Source organism: Calidris pugnax, unplaced genomic scaffold (assembly GCF_001431845.1).
Source record: "Calidris pugnax isolate Ruff unplaced genomic scaffold, ASM143184v1 scaffold188, whole genome shotgun sequence".
Lineage (NCBI taxonomy): Eukaryota > Metazoa > Chordata > Aves > Charadriiformes > Scolopacidae > Calidris > Calidris pugnax.
In genome coordinates this window covers 937,817-958,252 of record NW_015091257.1, presented here as the reverse complement: position 1 = coordinate 958,252, position 20,436 = coordinate 937,817, and the positions used below count along the sequence as shown (strand labels likewise).

General features: G+C 39.5%; 1 protein-coding gene across 9 annotated transcripts in view; it reads right to left on the bottom strand.

Annotated features, from left to right (window-relative positions):
- INPP4A (inositol polyphosphate-4-phosphatase type I A) overlaps positions 1–1,825 on the bottom strand; it is an 89,768-nt gene extending 87,943 nt beyond the window's left edge. For 4 of the 9 annotated variants that reach the window (XM_014960260.1, XM_014960261.1, XM_014960262.1 and 1 more), the window contains exon 1: positions 1,627–1,823. The gene's annotated coding sequence lies outside the window, so the exon portion shown is untranslated. Of the gene's footprint in view, positions 1–305; positions 500–1,626 lie in introns of all 9 variants that reach the window. The other 5 variants (XM_014960254.1, XM_014960258.1, XM_014960259.1 and 2 more) reach the window with 3 other exon arrangements.
- Positions 1,826–20,436: the final 18,611 nt, after the last annotated feature.

The window sequence follows — 20,436 nt, the reverse complement described above, 5'->3', positions numbered from 1 at the left end:
CCTATTATACCTATTACAAAATCTCTCCATAGAAGGATAAAACGCAACTGCTTCCTTTGCACTTAACATGGTTATGACTGCTTCGCTGCGCAAATACTTCCTACCTTACCTTGGCTGGTTTAGTCGTATCTTGCTAATAGATCTAAAAGAAAGCATGTAATCATCAAGACAACATCACAACAAATCATCACTAAAACTGCTTTAGTTCTTCCTGAAGCCTTCAATTCACATGAAGCAAACTGTCTAGCTATCTTGCAAGGCTGGGATTTTTGCTCTTTTTTCAGTAGACGCTCTTTTTCACTTACTGGCATTTCAGCAGCAGAAAGAGGGACATAGCAGGCAGCTTGAAAACAAGATGAATCAGAGCGAGTTCTCTCTGGTGGTCAGCATTTGCACGAAGAGTTTGTGGACAAGTAGGATGGAGAGGCTGTCTTCAGGGTTGTGTTGAGTCAGGGACTGTCATCTTGGTGTTTAGATGTTAAGCATGTTCTTGAAGTTTCTTTTCAAAATGTTAACTGTGAATTATTTACTCAGCCCACAATGAAGTAAGAAATTATAATTAAATAAAGAAATTATGTAAACTCAATTGAAGATAATTGAGTTTTATTGTCATAAATTATTTGTATAATAATAAATATTTTTAAATACAGAACTCATACTCTAAATGCATACATGAAGGCAAACATAACTCTGACACGCAGTCTTAGAAAAGAAGAAAAAAAAGGTAAGAAAAGAGAAATTAAGATAACTTCATTATTGCAGTTCCAAAACAGAATCCCTAACTTAGAAAATCTCTTGTGAGGAGTACAGCAAAGGCTTGAGATTCAGTGGATTCTACATGAGGATAATAAACAATACCAATCTAGGCTACATTAAAATTATAGCACCAGAGTGAATAAAAGAGCAGTAAAGCCACTATAAAAAACTGTTTTGCCCATTCTGTGTATGTCAACACTAATTAGAATATGTCCCACTTTTTGCATATAACCAATTGTCTGAACAGGACATCCACATATGGGCTTTTATCGGCACAAAATACAAACGATGCCAATATCTGGAAGTATCATTTAAAGTATTTGAAGAAACTATTTACATCCAGTCATTGCGTGGATCACAGCGTGCGCACACTCCCAGCCTGAATGCTGAAGGCAAAACAACACTGTGATTCTAAAGGTAAACAATTATTTGGCTATTTCTAATGCCACTGTTTTTTATTCTATTAACACAGAAATACATCATTCAGTAAATTTAGTTCTAAGCAAGAACTAGAGAACTGCAGTGCTCTCCAAAGAACAGAGAGTTGCTTAAAAACTAGTTGTTTTCCTTGACCTACCATCTAGCAGCACTGTTTCTTCGAAAGAGGTCTTCTGTCCTTAACATGGCTGCCATGCCTTACATAACATCAATGAATGAGAATATAGTTATTTTGTTCCCTAGGACGTGCACTGCCTGTTAGCCACATGATTCTCCATATGGCACTGCAAACAGTCGAGACAAAGCTTTGCAGTAACGCAGCTCCAAAGATCAGCCTCCTCTGAGAATACGCAGCAGCAGAAAGAGACTCAGCCCTCACAAGCTCCGATTTCCCTTTCATATCTTTCTCTGGTAAATAACAGGCATTCTTACCTTAAGAAAACAACAATAATAATAGCGGTGCTCAGTAGACCCTCCTCTGTTTCGTCTGTGCTCGTAAAAAAATATCTTGGCGCAACTGTCTGCTGCAGCAGGTAATCAATAATATAACCTGCTTCTTCTGTCGCCAGAGCTGCTCCATCTGAACGCTAGCTAACGTGAACGCTGTCAGTGTGAGTCATAGCAGTGACTCAGAGCAGATGCAGAGCTGCAGGAGGAGTTTAAGTTTCAGAGCTTCCTCTCCTTCGCTCACTCCTGCTCTCTGTCGCACAGGCACGCACACGCTTGCTGCCAGTGTGCCTGTGTGTGCCTGCAGGCTGCCCCAGCTTTTTCTTTCAGCAGCAGGTTTGATTTCATCCTCTACATAATCTTGTTTGGTTTGGGTTTTTTCCAGGAAGGCAATTCTGTTTCTATCTTCATTGTAAATATACTTATCTTGAATGCAAAAGCTTGCTCTGCAACCCAGGTCAATATTGTGGTATGCCAGGTGGTGTGCTACTACAAGATATCTGTGGGCTCACACCTCTTATCAAGACTAGAGGAAGCATTCAAATACCCCATGAAAGATTCTAAAACAAAAAGTACTGTGTTAGGGCAATATCCCTTTATTCATCACATGTTTATAACAAAATGCCTCCAATTTCATTAAGTACTCTGGGGAGGACAAATTTGGTCTCAAATGCAGTGAGATAAAAGAACTGTAGGAAGATGAGATGCACATGAGCAGAAATCCTATGTAACTGACACCAGTTTAGCAAGGAGAAGTGCCTATAGGAAAAGAGCATAGGGCATTACAGTCAGGGGCAGTGCATTTAGGTTTAGAGTTGAATTCTATCAGCCTCCCCCACAACTAGCCATCTCACTAGGCACCGGCTGCCACAGTCAAAGAAGCTATTTGATCACCTATTTATTTCCCAGGCCTGCCAGACTCCCCACCACGTACAACTGAGAACAGGCGTCATGAAGCCAAAGTTAGGCACTTAATGTGTTGATATGCACTGCTGTACTGATTACACTTTATTTCTGAAAGTCATAGTATACTACACAGTTGCAGTGTTGAGCAAATCCAGCCTTCAAAAGAAGCAGATGAAGCCCTATACTATTAAGCCAACAGGTCAACCAGAAGGAAACAAACCATGGTGGGATGTATCAAGAGAGAATTGTCAAAAGAAGCTGCTGGCCCAAGGAACAACGGCATTAAAGCGTGTAGACCTACTTAACAGTCATTCATATAAACATCCCGGTTAGTTTGGGAAAAGGCACTTGGTTTATGTCAAAGCATTTACAGCAGAACATCTTTCCTCATACTTAGCAAATGTCCAGCTGGCTATTGCCCAGATAAACAGATTTGTGTTGAGATTTCTCATGGAAAAGCTTGTATCAAAGCGTGACTTTCATGGTTCTGTGGTTTTGGTCTTTTTAAAGAATTCCTTCTTTTTGCAAAGTCCAATCAAATGAAAAGTAAGCCCACCCATCCAACCCACGTATGTGCAGGGCAGTACTGTATCTGGTTGCTATTAAAGCCGCTGAACGAACTTCATACTATTGATGGTGAATGTTTACTCTCTTCGTGTATCTCAAAGCAGCCAAGAACACTGGCTTGGCAGGGATGACGAGATGAGAAGGAATCAAGCTGAACAAAACAATCCTTGAAACATGGTCACGGAGATAACATAAACAAGGGGGATACAGAATAGGAGGTGTTTACAAAGGTACACTGAACTAAACTTTTTCCCCTAAGACCATTAGCATCCTATCTACCAATTGGAAAATCTGTTGGATCCCATCCTTTCCCCCAGTTTACTAATGACAGTGAATCTTTGCTCCTGTCAAGCTTTTAACTCCTTATTTTCATCTCTTAAATGGTTGAATAGGCAAAAGAATGCTAAAGTCCACAGCATGCCTGGGGAAAAAAAAAAAACCAGCAACAAAAAACCAAACCAAGATCCCTGAGATTTTAAACAGAAAACTAACAACAAGGCCACAGTCCAAATGGCACCTATGAGACAGGCACAGAGGAAGACAAAACTGGAAGGTACTTGGGTTGGGGTTTTTTTTGGAGGGGGATGGTGGTGGTGTTTGTCTCATTTAAATGTATGGCATGCAATTGTATATCTACATTCAATTTTGTGTTATTGTCCACATAAAAGCACAGATTTGGATCGAAGATGACTCAAACAAAAGAGCTGTTAAAGGCCTCAAAGTGATAAAACACACCAAGAGTGAGCATGCAGTGTGTAAAAAACTGAGGCACATACTTGCCTCAGCTGCAAATGACCTGATCTACAAATCAGAAGCAATCCAGCTGCTGTAGGCAACAGATCCGTGTTGCCTAATTTATCAGCCTCCTTAGCTGGACCTTCTGCAGTAGAAAAGGTTTGGATCCCAGGTCGAAAAGTAGGAAAACCTGAAGCTTCTGACCCCAGAGGTAAAAGCCCCAAAAGTTTCACTGACGTGCATGAAATCTTGAACAGGAATTGTGAACAGGAAATCAGTACTAAATACTGCTGCAAGAGATTTTGCGTTAGAAGGCAGTGTAGACTATTATACACTCTTTAAGGACTACACGTAATAGTTTTTCCTTTTTCTCCTGTAGAAAACAAAGGTTTTTCTATAGTACCTATTCAACATGACCAAAGAAGCCTGTTCTTCCTCATCATCTCCCTGTCTGTGGGAAAATATTTTTGGGTTTTTTTTTTTTTACAAAGTAATCATTATGCCAACAGCAGTGAAAATGATTTCCCACAGCCTTTTCCAGGTTGTAAGACTCCATGTCAACTTGCTTTCTTATGAAAGGTAAGTCTAGTCACATTGTCCTTGCTTTTTTCTTCTTAACTACACTGTTCCAGGGAACAAAAAAACCCAAAACAAACAAACAAACAAAAAAAGCATTCCTTTTCTTCAAGGACAGAGCTGGCTCCCAACACAACAGAGTAACAGAAGCAAATTGAGGACCAATGCCAGTATGCACAGTAGTGCCTCCCCTCCTCCTTTCCCCTTCCCCCTCCTAGGCTTCCAGTCATCTTTCCATCAGCTGCACACTCTGCTGCATCCTAATGTTTTGTAGCCTTGCTTTTCTCAGCCCTACAGAAAGGTGGTAGTTCAGAGACACTAATTTTTGAGAAGCACTGTCGCAGTTTTCCAAGACGAAAAGCAGAGCACATTTTCTGTCCAGGCTCACGCTCCCTTTGTCTTTGTTACGGGCATTACGGTACTTTCCAAAGGCCCCCACCAGTGAGCAGCCACACATGGAGGTGAGCACTATGCACACACACACACAATAGAAGAGACCCACTGCAGAAGGCACACATATTCTGAAAAGACAGGCATAAAGTTGAAAACAGAAATATTTTTGCATCATCTTAGAAAGCACAGCAAACTGACTTGACCAAGGTTGCTCCACATGCAAATGCAGAAACTAGATTTCAGTGTCTTGCTCATTAGACCATCAGATTTCCCTTTTGGTGCATGTCAGTAGTAGGTTCACTTCTCCAGCTAATTACCTTTTGTAGGTATTTTGATATGCTATGACAAAAGCACTGCTTGCCTCTCAGGAAAAATAAAACTCCTGCTGGGAAAAGCATCAGCACCAGAACCTTTCCCCTGTGCAGACAACGAAGAGAAAGAAGAGCTTTACCGATTGAGTATGGGAGGAGGGAAGAGGATGCACTTATTTGTCACGTTTATCTGAAGTCTCCTGAAGATAAATAACAGGACATAGTACAGCGGTTGAACTTTTTACCATCACTACATCATCCACCAATGTCTCAGTAGCATCTTAAACTCATCTCTACAAAAGCAATTAGCAAAGCAACCCACAAAAGACTGTGGAAAACAGTTTCCACCACACCACACAAGCATATCTCTTCACTGAGATCACCTCCTCAAGTTACTGTTACAGCTATGACTGAGGTAAAATATATTTTTTATTTCTCTGATAGCAATTCAAAGCTACACATCCTGCACTGGAAAGAGACTAAGAAGTGACAAGCTGCCTGTAACACACTGCATGCAGATCTCAGAGGGAATTACTTGTGCGCATCTAGTGAAAATGCACAAGACGACCTAAATGCCCATTTCCTCTTTATGGTCTGTTCTCAGCAAATGAAACAAGAGACACTGAGAGACTAAGATCAGATAAATCAGCCAAAACACAGCAAGAAAAATATATCTCATAGCAACACAGAGGTACTGACCAGATGAGAGAGTAGTTTACAGCCAGTGCTGTAGCTCCTGCGTATACAGACATCCATACGTTTGCTGCATGTGAAGGCTTGCTTGGATAAGAAGGACTCCCCAGATTGCACTTGATGTCAGCATAGTGTCAGCTGACCTTTTGGCAGCTGGCCTGCTCATATCTATCCACTTCTGTTCTCTTTTTCTCTTTAATGCCAACATCTGCCCATGTTTTGCAGTGACAGAAAAGGTCAGTAAGACCCTAACGAGACATTAAACCTGATAATTAAGTGATGCACCATTTGCAATGACCACGTGCCCAATCTCATTCCCCCTGTATTCAGAACTCTCCTTTTTCCTAAAAAAACTACATACTGCAAGTGCAGAAGCATCTGAAATCTCAAATCTTATGTACATGCTCTTTAGATCACTTTAGATAACACTTAAGATCACTTTAGATAACAGAGAAAACACCTGGTCTCTCCAGGCTTTCAAGAATATTAACATTTGTTCTATCAACATAAACACAAATTTCTTATTCCACACAATCTTTACTTTTCTCCATAATGCCCAACTACCTCTCTGTTTCAAACCAGCATGCTTCATTTTCTGCACTTACACAATAATTTCAATTTAATATTGACCCGTGAATCCTAACAAAAGAGACATCCAAATCCGGGCATAAACTCATTTTGAGGCAAGCATATTCCACTGCATGATTTAAACATTATGGTTCCTTGCACTGTCTAACAAAATGCTATGCACTCTGGTGGGAGTTGTCTACATCCACTCATTTTGTTCATTCAATGCACTCTATACATTTTCTGAGTGAAGTTTTCCCTGTTGTCTTCACAATGCAGATCTCATGCTGGTCTTCGTGACCTACAATGGGTAGGTTCTTCAAATGCCTCAGAAAGAGCTATTGTCAATGCTGGAGAAAGTGGATGCAAAGACTTATTGTTTTCTCAGTACCATCTGCTGCACTGGGTAAACTGAATCAAAACCCAGTAAAATGAACGTAAAGCTGGACAATTTTGATGACTATTCTGCAATAATTCCTATAAAATTTACTCCTCATACTGCATGAAAAAGGAACAGTTGTAATGCAAGATTACTGTGTTTGTACAACAGATTTCTCATGTTTTGTCTCATCTTCTCAACTCATCTGTACTCTCTTGCAAGTTAGCCAGCCCCTATTTTTAGGAGGGAAATCATCTTCTGATATGTTTGGATATGAAAAGGAACTGCCTACCTAGAAATGTTTAAGGGCCTCCTTTTCTCATTCCTATTCTTGGCATTCTTTGCCATGCAAAAAGCATCCTGTTAGTGTAATAAAAGACTTCACAAAAAGCTAAGAGGGTCCCTGAATGTATGTTGACCAGTAACAGATCTAATAAAAAGAAAAGCCATAGTAAAAACAATTTTCTTCTTTCTCTCTCAAAATTCTTTATTTCTTCTTTCAAAATAAACGATATAACAACCCAATCAGAAAGAGTTCTCTGCAAGCTCACAAATTTTAAGCCGCTATATGTGAATCCAACCTTTATTTGTGGTGCACTGTAAATTATTCCCCAGATTAATGCCACCCAGTATCAACAGGACCATTCAATGGTTATAGTACTGTACCTGTTGGATTATGTATAAGAATCCAGACCAGCGAGAATCGAGATGCAAGGTGGAAAAGCTTCTTAACAGCATTGATAATGGAAGAGTTTCCTTCATGATTAATCGAAATTTTGACATTCAGAACTTAATTGACTCCAGATCATTTGGGATTTTTCCTAAAATTAGGCCATGGAAAATGGCCTCATAAAAATGTAGCACATCAGTGTTTTTAATGTGGCTTCAAAAAAATCTTAATGTCAAAAGCTACATGTCTTATTCTACAAACAGTCAACTACAAACCAGGAAACCTACACAGATAATAAGAGAAGGCAAAAAATACAAAAAAGTAAGACTAGGTCCAGGATATCCTCATTAAATAAACCACTTTCTTTTTCTTCAGGTGCATAGAAATATAGACTGTCCCAAACACTCTATGCACCATTTATTGTCACTTCTAACAGTTATAATGGCTTTTTCCATGTAGCTTTTGAAAGATCAGGTGGTGTATCAGAGCTGTGTTTGCTCTGTTTTTTTAAAAATCAGTTTCATTTGTTTACGTGTAATCCAGAAATATGCACTGATATATTGCTATATACATTTTCAGATTATTTTCACTTCTTGTTATGGTAAAAGGTCAATTGCATGGGATATCTTGGGGACTAAAGCGAGACCAGAGATTACAGATATTTGCATCATACAGTGTTTTGGGAAAAGACTTTGAATCCTTGAATTTAAAGGGAGTAAGACTGGGCAGACAATAATTGAAGACATTGCATCATTTTATTACCAGGTTTAATGCATTATTAGAGTCTCATGCAATTGACCTTCTCTAACAATGTTTGTCTGTCTGCATTAAGGAAGCATGACTAGTATTAAGGAATTATGATTAAATGGAAAAACATTGGTAATCATGCTACTTTTTGACATCTATATCCTGTGATTCTACAAAGCCTTCATCCACTCAGCCTCCCATCAAATGTATGGCATACTTTCATTCAGTTGTCCAACAGACCCATCTAAGTCACCAAATAATTCCAGCTATGTAGAAAATGATGTGCATAGCTCCGCACACAACCTCCTGTTTATAGTTCAGTTCCACCAGCCTAAAACTAGTAAGATTGTTGGCATCATCCTTTTATGGCAGTAAAACATGTACTATCATTACTCTTCCCCCCCCTCCGCCCCTACTTCCACCTTCTTCTAATTCTGTCTGTGATGTATTTCAGCTGTCCAGAATTGATGACTACTCCTGGACTTGCCTGATGAGGTTCACAGCGGTCACAGACTATGGGTTTCTGCCACCCACCACTGGGAGCTGCAGCTTCCCTTCCCAGCCCCACCTGGGCCCCAGACCCAAGGTTTCCTTGCCATGGAGATTAGTTTGGTGAAAAGCACAGGTGTGCTGGCATGCATTTTGCACCTGAGAAGTCAGGAGAGAGAAAAAGCAGGTACCCACAGATTTGGGAAACAGGTCACATTATCCTCCTTACTTATTCTCCAGATTACCTTGCAGTTTTTTAACCCAAAACAGAAGGCGGCAAGGTTTCCGTCCCCCCAGCTCATAAGTTTTGGATTGGGCGGGGGGTTGGGGGGGATGTGACTAGATAGTTGTGTTTCTCGTCATTTTGTTTTTTTTTTTCAAATGGAAGAATAAAGCAGATGGAGTCTGAGGCTCAGAGGACAAGTTTCTAGGGCGCACCTCCCTTAGCTTGCAATGATTTTATTCATTACTTGCCTGACATTGCCCAAAGAGTCTTGGGAACTGAATCTTTAGCTCTGATTAGCGCACTAAATATTCGACAAGCTTTCATTCAATGTATTATTAAGTAATTTCAGGATAATGCTTAGTTTTGGAAGAAAGATATCCATTTATCCCCCATACAAATCTTGTGAGGTTGATTCTAATCAATGTAGAACTATTTAAAGAACGATTTAATAAATTAAAGTCACATTCCTAGAAAGGTGTGCTCCAAAATATATTCACTTTTTTAAGCTGAGGATTTCAAACACACAGGGAATGATTTTAGAGATAAAGAAGACATACTGAAAAGAGCTGCCTATAAATACAGTATCACCAATACAAGTGTAAGTCAGCAAGAGCCATAAAGACAAGCAGCGTAAAAATACTTTATCGATTGCCGTAGTCCAAAATAGCTTTAATTCTCTGTTAATTTCTCTTGGGAAAAACAATTCTAATAACCCTCCATGAAAGGGCTCCTGAAATAGAATACAGTATATTCATCTTTGCTGATTATATCAAGATTGAACAGAGGCACCAAACTGAGCCAAGAGAAGGAAGGCAGAGCCTTTGTCTTGAAGAACTGACAGAGATAATCTGAGTAAGAAATTCTCTAATACAAAGAATAGTCATTTATAGCTTCAGAACCATTCATTTTGCTTGAGAACCACTGAACTGCCTCCAGCTCGGTTAACTACTGCACAGTGCTGGTTCAGTGAGGAAATCACAAGTAAGGGCAAATACCAGCATGGAACTGCAGCTGCCTTGAACCAGGCACAAGAGAGTATGGAAACTACGAGCCACACCCCTAACTATAGAAGGACTCTTAAAATACACAGCCTGTAATTCAGTGTAACAGCTGTAGTTAAGACGGAAAAGGAAACAGACACATTAAAATTAAAGGAAGACAAGTAAAAGCTATCCTCATCTCAAACCAGTTTCAAAAGTATGGGTGTCTTTCTTTTCACAGTGGGTCTAAAAAAGGGTAAGCAGCACCTGTTAGGCAGTGGTTTTAAATAGCCTCCCTTTTTTAGGAATTCACATAATAAGACTGAAATCACACAAATACTGGCCAAATACTACTTCAAAAGGACCTGACGCTTTGTCAGCTCCATATAAATGAGCTTAAAGTTTATTTTTTATAGACTATAATTTAGATAGCAGCTAATCAATACAAGCCTGTTTTTTGTACAAAAACGGTGCACATTTCTTCTACCCACTCCTTCCCCCCAGTTCTTCCTCCCAAAAAATAACTGATTGCAGGTTCAAAAAAATATGATGGAGACCTGCCTGAGCCTTTTTACAAATAGTAACAAACTTTGCATGAAATTGGCAGCAATTACAGCTTATATAAGAGAGTGAGAAGGAAATAATAATTTTTTAACCCACATAAAAAGCTTTCCACACAGGAAAGCAACATATTTTTGGTATTTTACTTGTGATCTTTTGTTTTGTTTGTTTTTAAGAGAAGCTTTTTCAGCTTTATTACTCCAATGTTCCATATCACTATGGGCTAAAACCTTGTAATTTAGGTACTAAAAGGAGGAAACGTGTAGTCTGTAGAATTAAGTTTTTCATTGAAAAAATCTCCCATTAGGGAAAAAAAAAAAAACAACAAAAAAACAAAGGAAAAGTGGGAACTTCAAAAATTGCATTAAAGAAACAAATCCAAATCTATTCTTTCCTCCAGCAGATGCAGCCTGGTAACCAGGAATAAAGAAATATTTAAGAACATAAATTAAAAAGTTGCGGCTTAAAATTCTGTAATGCCTCTGCTCTCTTTAATGGGCTGAAAATTATTATAATCCATGAATACTCCTCATATGCAACATGGAGGCTGGAGAGACTACACTAATAAGAATGGCCACGAGAGTCAGAAAATGCACTGAATTCTCTTCTTTCTCAGAAACAAGAGAGGTAGATGTTGGTTCAGAGCACCTAAGCTAAGAGGAGCTAAATTGCTAAATTAGGTGTCAGGAATCACCTCTCTGAAGGCACTCACCTCTAAAACCGCAGATGAAATGAAGTCTGCTGGTGCTAATATGCCCCAATCAGGCCTAACAACAAATAAAAAAGATCTGCAGAAAATATACAGAAACGCTGCAGCAGCTTAAGTACTGAAGTTAAATAGGGAGACTATCCGGTAAGAGCAGAGCTCAAAATAGAACATAGATGGGAAGAATTTGGCTGTGAGGTATGAGACATTTTTAGAAGACGACAGACAGAAACAGAAAAATGTCAGAGCTGGGGAACCAAGACTGTCATCAAGGCAAAGATCGATGTTACCATCAAGAGGATATGAGTTCCAGTTAATATACCAATCTGAGAGCAGTTCCTACTGCATCCTCTTGAAAGGAGAGAAGTTAATGGCACTGTGGTGCCTTGCTAATGAGGCAAACTGGTTTAGAGAACAGGAAATAGAGAAGCATTGGTAAAACTGCATGGCAAGTCAACTTAGGGGAAAGCGTGTTAGTGCGAGTCAAACAGCACAGTTAACTGCGTGATAGAGAAAGATCTAAGGAGGTAGGTTCAGGAAAGGAATGATTCAGGCAAAGACATGGGCACATTTGTAAGCTGCAAGAGTGAGCTACCTGACTGACAGGCTGCTCAGAAGCAAACACAACAAAATGAGATGCCTGGAGAAGCTGTGACAGTAAAGGGAGAGAGAGGAGACAAAAGCACTTGGCAAGGCATCATGAGGAAAGCTTTATTTGGCAAGAAAAACAATGTTTGTCAAGTCTCTGGAGAAAAACACCAAAACTTTTTTCAGCTGTTCTGAATTCAGGCAGAAGAGGTTCAAGGCTGTTAAGACTTCGTTGTATTTCACTGCGCTCATTCACAGCAGTAAGGCTTCTTCCACTGACACAGGCGTCCAAAGAGCTGTGCAGATCTCTGCAGGTTTCAGTCTGGAAAAATGGTCCTAATCACATCTTGGCATTTTTTGATGTGAACCTACCACTCCCTGAAAGTTCGAGTCTGACTGGCAGGAACTGTACTAAGACACTAAACCATACACCTCTATTACCAGAGGCTTCAAAAGTCATTCCCACAATCAAGCTTTCCTCATTCAGTGGACTAACCATTTACCATCATGCAAAAAATTCTTCCATCAAAGCAAGTGCCGCTTAACATGAAGCTTTTAAGGTTTGCTTAGCCTCTTAAATGCAATAAAGGCAATAATAATGAATGAAGGGAAAGTAAAACCATTCCACTTTCCACTGCTTCATGGACCACGGATCAGAAACTCCTGGCCTGCCATTAAGCAATGCTCAAAGGTTTGGCTACTGAAGCTGCAATGCAGATCTACACAAATCCTCCATGACCCCTGAGCATGTGTAACTCAGTTACACAAAACACATGACACGTTGAGCTTGGACGCCGTTTTGGGCCACCCATCCCTGAAACTCCTGGGTTTTTGTCTCATGACAGAAACACTCCTTTATAGTCACTACAGCCTTCTCAAAGTGTTGCATTGCTGATTGGCTCTAGCCCCATTTTTTTCAGAATTGTGTGGCACTGACAGAAAAGCCAACAAGCAGAAAAATATCAGTCACTCCAGAAGAACACTGTGCAGAGCCTCCACAGGACACTTTACTGCATAGGCTGCAGGCCTGGAAAGGTACCATGGCAGTTTTGGCCTCCAATACTGCAGATGCCACACATCCACAGAAAAAGGACAAAGGGTCCTGCAAAGTTTAAGCCTCTTATGTTACTCTGTTATCAACACCCTGAAATTTACAACACAGCTGCCTGAAGCAGTTGCCTTTTATTGTCGTCTTGGTGCCTCTTATTGTCCACACCCTGCTTTTTATATTATCAGGAGTAGCTACTAAGTACAGGTCTTTCTGAGCAGATGGATGATAAATAGAGCAGGAAGGGATAACTAACAGGACTACTTCCTTACATCTTGGAAGTTTTGGGGGCTGTTCATTCTCCAGAAATCTTCTACTTGTCAGTTTTCTCACAGTTCAAAGAGCAGTGGAGGAAGGTGAGGAAAAGGTAGATAGAGAGCAGTATTATGGTATTTCAGACTCAGCCTAGTTTCCACAAACTAAAGGCAGTAACAGCCTTTATGAGGCAAATCTGGTGTAGATGCAGCACTGTGGAGAATAAAGCACCAGTCAGAATGAAAAACTGTCTTTAGCTCATATAACACTCAACATACCCCAATTTGTGTGCCAAAGCAGACCAGCCCTATTTTTTCAAAAGAGCCTAAAATTAATCCCAGCAAGACATGAGCCACTGGATAGCATCCTTAGCATTCAATCTGGGAGAGCAATGGGAGCAGCTGGTGCAGAGCAGGATGTCTCTAAGCTAATCTCTAAACTGCTCTCAAATCCCAGAGTGCTCCTACTATCATCTGCAAGCACAAAAATAAGACAATTCAGGAAATTACTGTTACTCCTTTTTCTTTCCTCTTAATCTCTCAAGCCTGAGAGCTAACAACCCTAATAAAAAACAAAGAAAAATGAAAAAAAACAACCAACCCAAAATATTTTTCAGATAAGGAGTTAAACTGGTACATCTTATTTTAGACAGAGATAACACAGCTAAACATCCAAAGAGTATTCAATCTCCTGGAAAATTTGTATCATGTTGCCACTTTGAACAAACAAAATATAATCTATTTTTGCAGCATACAGACTGAAATATGGGTGCTAAAGAAGGGTAATACTTGTACGCCTGAGGCTGATTAAAGGAAATGTCCCACTCACACACACATGAACCACAATTAAGCACTTACCTTTCTTTACAGATAAAACCACAAAATCAATCAGCTAGTTTGTTAGTCATTTCACTCTATTTTGCCAAGTCTATCTGCTTTGTCACCCTTCAAATTATTGAAACAGAACTGCCACAAAATCATTCAGAGCTAATTACCTACCTGAAAAATACGCTTCTATAGGCAGGTGTAATTTTTAAAAGTAAAGGCAGGAATGTTTTTCTCTGGCATTCTTTTAAACTATGTAAAATTTGTGCCAAAGAAGTAACTCTTGTATTTACAAGAAATCCTTTAATATATTTCTTGAAGAAATGTCTCAAGCTACACAGACTAAAAAACTGGAATCCTTTTAGATTAAGTTCAGCAAATACAGTGAATACATTAAGATGACAGTACAGAGGTGCAGACCTACCCATCTGCACAGGCCCATATTCATCCACGTCCAGCTTAATACTGCAGTGAGAAACTGAAGATCAAACCAAGGAAACGTATGTTTGCAAAGAAAATTAAGGCAGAAAAACCCCTTAGGATGAAACTACTGGGAGAGGCCTTACGTTGACAAGATATAGCCTGTTATTTTGTTGTCCCAACACAGGGGCAGGGTCATAAATTTTAAAGCAGCTGTGGACCTATATAGCATATCAGGAATTATAAACTGTGTGATATTCAATGTTTTCCTTCAATGCCCAATTGCTAACATTGTAAGACTAAGTTAGAGTCTCACGTCTGACTTCTTTGCTCTTTCATGATTTAGCAAAAGGAAGTTTGAAGATACGAACGACAAAAGTTCAAGTGCTAGCACTCAATTAGAAAGACCTCCACCTTAGGGTTATTTAAAACATCATAAATGTTTAAACCTAGCTTGAATAGTACTGGCAGCAAGAAACTGCGCTCAAATCTGCTTCCATATGCTTGGACTGGAATACTGCAGAAATATCTAGCCCAGGTTCAGTAGCAGAAAGAAGAATCCATGTTGGCACAAAACATAACCAAATTATTCTGTTCCTTTTGAAAGGAAAGGAAGAGGAAATGCAGAAGAGCAGACACAGTAGCTGTCACAGGTAGCTGCTAGCTACTTGCACTGATAGAACACCCATGAAACCTGCAGCCACAGTATTTTAGCCATGGGACCAGAAGAACTAGCTAACCCAGTAAAAGACCATGACTTCTGCTTGCCTGTTATGAATCCCTTCAACAGGGCCATGACATCTGAAATAACCTTGCATATTGAGACATGAGAAAGTGAAGAACTACTAACACTGCAGCTTGCTCTTCACATGAAAATGCATGTGATAATTGAAAGAGGCATATAAAAACTCACTCCTACAGTATGTCAGGCTAGGGCCTAACCATAGAAATACGTTCTCTTTTTTTAAAAACCCAACAACCAAATAAAAGTAAAGCTCAGTTCAGTGTATTAACATTGTAGTATTAACTGTGTATGGGGCAGAGTGAATCGCAGCTTATTCTTTCTAAAATATGTGATGCATGATGCCTTTTAAAAGACTAGTAAGATTAAGGGCCTGATCAAGAATGGCAAATGTCAAAGACCAGATGCAATGAGTACTTTCTATCCAATCCAAATATTAGTCTAGAAAAAAACCACTTTTAAAACAGTTGGGTTTTGGGGTTTTTTTTGTTGGATAGTTGGGTGCTTTTTTTTTTAAAAAGGAATATTGGTTAGAATCAAAATAGCAGAACAGAATCTCAGACACATGAAAAGCGCTGATGCAAAAGACAGAAATGCCATTCTTGGGCTCAGAAGACCTGCCTGTCACAATCAGTCTATCTGTAGCCATAAATGGCTATAAAGATAAAAGCTCAGGATCAAAGTGCTGAAGTTTAACAAGTTATAACACATCAGTTGAACCACAGCAAACACAATGCAAAGTCACTTAGTTTAACCTTATTCCATGGTGAACTAGACAAATAACCTTACACGTACAGCAAGCTAAGTATATGCCTGCATAAAATGACTATGATATCTTCTTAAACATCAGTAACAGGGTAAGGAGTCTGAAGTCACTGACCCGAATAGACAAAATCAGCCCAAATACGTCTTTGACAAGTTAGATTACTTGCAGATCAAGAGCTGCTGAAGCCACAAAGGAAGAACACCTTTTGACATATCAAGACCATCCCTGCAAGAGACTGTTGCATAGTGAATATGAATATAACAGTAACACACGCAAAGAAGTCATTCAGGAGATAGGTCAGTCAAGGATAAAAATCAAGACTCAGAGGTTTCCTAATGAAAATTATGATTGCTGTTTACTGCCACTGTTCCACTACTAACACTATGATCACAAAGTTATCAAGATGACAGCCTCATAAATAAGGTAGAAATTTTTCCCAATTAATAGTTCTGCAGACATATCAGTGGACTTCTCAAGTGGTTACATTAAATAAATTTCCTAGGACAAGTTTCCTACACTGAAAACAAGTAGATACTAAAAACAAGAGTCAGTACTGTCCTAACTTTTAACATTATTTTAGGCAGTCTATACGGGACACCATCCTAAATTTTCTATATGTCATTAAGTACTAGTAATGTTTTTTGTCTCTTGGCAACGAAATTTTGCTTTTTCTTTTCCACAACCATGGAAAAAGTGAGCTGGTTCCTTCCATAAGGACAGTGCTTTTCTCTCAGAAGGACACCACCAACGTGAGAATTCCCCCTAAAAGGACACAGGCATCTCTCCTATGGAGAGACAGGAGCACCTCTCCTATGAGGACAGGCTGAGAGAGCTGGGGCTGTTCAGCCTGGAGAAGAGAAGGCTGCAGGGAGACCTTATAGTGGCCTTTCAATATCTGAAGGGAGCCTATAGGAGAGCCAGAGAGGGACTCTTTGGCAGGAAGTGTAGTGACAGGACAAGGGGTAATGGTTTTAAACTGGAAGAGGGGAGATGTAGATTAGATACTAGAAAGAAATTCTTTACTGTGAGGGTGGTGAGACACTGGAACAGGTTGCCCAGGGAGGTCGTGGATGCCCCATCCCTGGAAGTGTTCAAGGCCAGGACGGATGGGGCTTTGGGCAACCTGGTCTAGCGGGAGGTGTCCCTGCCCATGGCAGGGGGGTTGGAACAAGATGATCTTTAAGGTCCCTTCCAACCCAAACCATTCTATGATTCTATGATCTCCTGGCATTGCTACATCGCAGGATGCTATCTACTGAATTACTCTTGCCACCAAACCATTCCATGATTCTATGATCTCCTGCTACATCGCAGGGTGCTATCTACTGAATTACTCTTGCCCTCTGAGCCTATAGCCATACATCCACAAGCAAAGGTACTTCCCCTTGTGGGGAAGTTCCCCTCCCCCTCCAGGAACTCCTTTCAACTTGTTGTTGAAAAATGCTCAAGGACAAATTGGTTTTCCCTAAGGCTATAGGTAATTTCTTGAACAGAAGTTATTTAAAACACTGACTCCAGATAGATAACTCCTTACTCTGCAAGTAACTTCACCAATATCATTAAAACTTGCTCAGCACAAGAAAAGGACCAATGCTTGACTTTAAGCTGTTTTCAATATGTAGGACTGGGTGACACACAGGAGTAATTCAATTTCCCAAGGCAGGAGTTTTGTGCCTCTGAGCCCAGCTGCCAAACAAAGAGAAGAAATCCAATATGCGTTATCAATCATGAGTGTCTCAAGAGTTTTGTGCAAATTTGTCCCCTTTAGAAAATGGCAAGGAAGCACTAATCAATAGCCATACATAACTCTGAATGCTTCACTTTGTGTATAGCTGAAATATTCCATTTAGCAATGAATTAAAAAAAATAAATATGCCAGAGAATCTGTGGGGACACAAGGCAAATCAAAAGGAGACATCAGCAAAGCTTAACGCATCCGTGACCACATTTTCTGTTTTTTTTTGACAGGTATAAGCAAAAGTGAGAGCAAAACTGGAGAACCTCTACTGTAAAATGTAGGCTACTTCAAAAGTGACAGCAAAACTGGAGAACCTCTACTGTAAAATGTAGACTACTTAAGAAATTCTTCTTCGCAACTGTTTCCTTGTTTCATGCTTAACACAGCAAAACTACTATATTCTAGTGGCACAAATTAAAAGCATTAAGAAAATAAAAAGTATTTAACTTGGCAAAGACCTCAGGTTCCTCTGAATATATCTGTTGCCTTCAGAGAGGAAGCCTCACATCCTGTCTGAAATCTGTCAGTGTTTTCAACCTCAATTTGCCTCTGGCTTGCACCTGTTATCCCCATAACCCTTCAGCAGAAAGAACTCATGCCACTAATGTGTAATTTTTCAACTACTTGTTACAAGACTTTCTAACATGCCTACCTGTAGGGGCCCAAGCAAGTTTGTTCAAGCCAGATTGGTGCTGGTTTCACCAGTAAAACCTGCAGGAAAAAACGACGAGTCAGTCCTTGACTCCCACCCTACTTCCAACAGCAGGCTCTCATCCCTCAGAGTGCAGATGACTGGGTTGAAGCCCAGAAAAATAAGAGTGCACTTAGAGCCTTCACAAAACAGTAATACTGATGCAAACAAGAACATTCTGTTTCAGCTGGTTTCCAACAGTTACCTAAAAACCTCTTAACTTTGCTTAAAGCACGCTTAACTACCGGTCTTGCATTTCTTCTGCCAATTAATCACCTCTCAGTTCCAAAGGTCTGCAAGTAGAAAGGAGACACTGAAGCTAAAGGAGGGCTTTTCTATTCCCCAAAGAAGCAACATGCAGCCACCCTAACTCTCATCTGCAAGAGCTAAGAGACTTTGCTGACGAACCATAACATGATGCTAGTTTAAAAGAAATTACTTTTTTCATCTAAAACCAAAGAGCTACAAGTTCTAGTGGTATTTCTGGTTTCTGTACATTGCTTGTTAACTTTCCTCATGTTTGCGTGTCCTATTTCAAACTTCCTGGCATATACATTCCAGGAGAGAAGAACAGCTCAGTTAAAAATTACTTTCAGTGCTCCACTATAAGATTTTTTTTTCATTTATGCACACTGAGGAAAGAAATACACTTTTTTTTTTTAACTGTGAATGACATGTCCTCTGTCTGTTCACATGATTAATTACAAATTATTTCCCTCCTCCTCATTTTAAAGTTTCACTACCTTTGCAGGAGCAGTTATTGTACAATAAAATCATTCAGATGAGAAATTCAGGTAAAATGCAAATCCTGCAACCAAACACTGTACTTAAAACAAAATGAACAGCAAAATGGGTATAAACTAGTAGTACATTCCATCATTCCATCCAGTAGTACAAACAGCAAAATGGGTATAAACTAGTAGTACAAGACTTTTCATCATTAATAGCTGTGAAGGTCAAAATGCACACTCCAAGGGTCAGATGCTCACTGTATAGTTTTGTTAGATTGCATGGTTTCAGAGGCAGAAATATAAGGCTACAGGACCGTGACTTAACACAAGAAGGTGGCCTTTTCCTGTTCAACATCTGTCCCCACCTAGAACTACAGCGAGTGTTGATCGTGAGACTTTCAGGTTTAATTGCCTGTAACAACCACAAGCAGTACAAACCACAGTAGGAAGTCAGTTAATGAACTTGCAACAAATGTAACAATTGCTACCAGGACAAAATTATGAGGCTGTTTTAAATAACAGTACTCCTTCCTTCCTGCATTGTTTTCATTTTCTCCTGCTACAAAAATTTACAGCAGCTTTTTTCTCCATCTCCAGTCTCGAAGTTTTTCACAGAAGTACTGGCTTAATCCAAAACCTACTGATGTCAGAGGAGGAGACAAATCAGACCATAAAGAGAGGAAAATATTCAGGTTGTAAAAGGTTTGTTTGGACCGATTTAGTGTCTGGCTTTAGCAGTTTGTAATGACACCAACAAGAGACAAGAACAAAGACTCTCTGAGCTGAAGACTTGGCAGGTATCACAAGCAAAAACAAGGATGGATTTTGTGTAGACTTCATCCTCTGTGTACTTACCATCATGAACTCCATTCAAACACTGCAATCTATTTATGCCCCTGCAACAAAATAGAACTTGATATTCTTTTTTAAAAAAGGAAAAAAAATAAATCAAAAAATATTGCCAAACTTTATCCTATCTGCTCTTACTTACAAAAGTTTCTAGTTTGTTGTCCCTAGTTACCTGAATACACAACCTGTACAGCCATAAAGCCAAATTTAGGTGGTTTTGTGTAAATGCAATTAACATGCATATCTAAGTCTGTATATTTGTAAATGTTTCTCACCCACAGATGTGTATAAAAACACCTATTCTGAGTAGAAACCCATCTACAGATGTCTCATTTATTTGCTCTGTCTGTGCCCATGCCAAAAAGTAATAAATGTAGGTTCCCAGGGCTTTATCTTAAGCAAATCTGTCATTACTAGGTCAAGTTCAAAGAGGAAAGCAGCCAACAGGTCAAAAGAAAAAAACCCATAATATTTTGATTGGCCTTTTCACTGTTTTTGGAGAGCTCCCGAGTAACACACTGTACAAAAGACAGCTACCAATTGTTTTCTGTTTCACTGACATTAACAGCCAATTTCAAGGGTAGCAACAATTCTGTCCAGCAAATAAATTAACACAATAATTTACTGTTTCAAGTTG